Below are 1829 nucleotides of genomic sequence, written 5' to 3'. Positions count from 1 at the left end.
TGGAATTTGTGAAGTCCAGGCTTATCTAGGATAACGTCCAAGCCTGTTCTATGATAAAGTCCAAGCCCATTCTAAGGGTGAAGTTCAAGCCTTCCCTGTGATAATACCCAAGCCCATTTAGAGTTAAAATTAGATTGCATTATGTGGTGATGACGAAGATTTTTGGGATAGTAAAGAAGGCCTAAATTTGGCCCTAGTACAAACATAAATCAAGATTTTGATCGAGTTCTTTGTGGATAGTTGAAAGAAAAATTGTGGACATATTTTGGAGGGTTGACTTGGTAACTATTGGAAAATTGTTTATCTCACATTAGGAGAGAGAATAAATTTATGTTTGTATTTCATGTTATATATTTGCATGCGACATTCTATTAAATGTTTCAACATGTTGCTTTGACACCCATAAAATGTAGATTTCTTATCATTCTCTTAGGAAGGGTATGATGTCTTATATCCTTATAAGTATAGAGATTTTCATTGGAATGTGTCGAGGGAAATGGAACAATATTAAACTTTGTATAAGTCCTTTTGTTCCATTTTCTACTTTGTAGAAGTCCTTTTTCCCAAGCCAGTTGGACTCATTAGCATTGTAGAAGTTCCAAAATTTAGTCATGCCATATTTGAATAGTATGCTCCACAAATTATTGATGCCAATATTATCAGTTATTGATCCACGGATGTCTTCACCTAGTATTCTAGAAATGTACTCATTTATCGATCTCACCATTATTGAAAGTGAAATTTGACATCACTCTTTTTCATTTTTTTCATGTAAATTTCACTAGATTCTATGATAGGCCTGTAAAAGGATGAAAAGGATGAGAAAAATATTTATTCATGTTTGAAACATGCAATTATGTTCATGACATTAGTTTTTTAATTAACTTTGATTCCATCTTGCTTCACATGGGTTCATATGACAACCCAACTGATCGAAAAGGCTCATTCCAGTTAAGGTGATCAACCCCACGCTTGATAACTAGAATTATCTCTCTATGTTGAAAAACACTACAAAAAAATGAACCTCACTAGGAAAAGAACTAATTCTCATGAGCTTCAAAGTAAAATCGGGTGGTGGTCTACTCCCAAGACTCTCTGGGATGATAAAATCTGTCAGATTTGAGATACTAACAAGGTGGAAAATGAAAAACACTTCCTTTTAGAATACCTAGTTCTTACTAACATCCACTCTCAGTTCACTAATATCTTCCACACTTCCAATCTTATTGACTTATTAAGCCAACCCACTATAATGATCTTTGAGCGCTTCTTTCTCTTCTTTTTTATCACAGAAACAAGATTTTGAAGAATCACAATTAGATTCTTTTTCTTTTCTTGTGGTTCGATAGAAAACATTGGTGATAGTGGATGTTAATAATAATAATAATAATCATCATCATCATCATGGTCTTGATCCATAAAAAAAAATGAAATGTAATTTTCCAATTTGATAAGAAGCCTTGACCACTATAAGGCTAATTCTAGCTAAGGGAATTGTATGGACTTGATCCGTATTTTTCCTTTTTAAATTTAATTGTCCCATTTGAGAAGAAGCCTTGAAAACACTACCTTAGAACTACTTCTCATAAAGGTGTCATTTTCTCTAAGGGAATTTCTAGCTTGTTAAAATTTGCATTGCTTCCTAGGTTATTGAAACTTGCATTGCTTCAACAAAAAATTATTAGTATTTTTGCAATGTAACCTAGATATTTTTACTTAATCATCCTCCTTATCAAATTAATTCACCTATCTGAGTTGCATGTTAGCTAATGAACAATGTAACACACGCAATTCCAAATTGTATATGTGTCCCATTTCCAAAGATTATG

This window comes from Pinus tabuliformis, chromosome 3_2 (assembly GCF_031772625.1).
Source record: "Pinus tabuliformis cultivar Carrire ecotype Pingquan chromosome 3_2, CPIR1, whole genome shotgun sequence".
NCBI lineage: Eukaryota > Viridiplantae > Streptophyta > Pinopsida > Pinales > Pinaceae > Pinus > Pinus tabuliformis.
Note: the sequence above shows the minus strand (reverse complement) of the source record.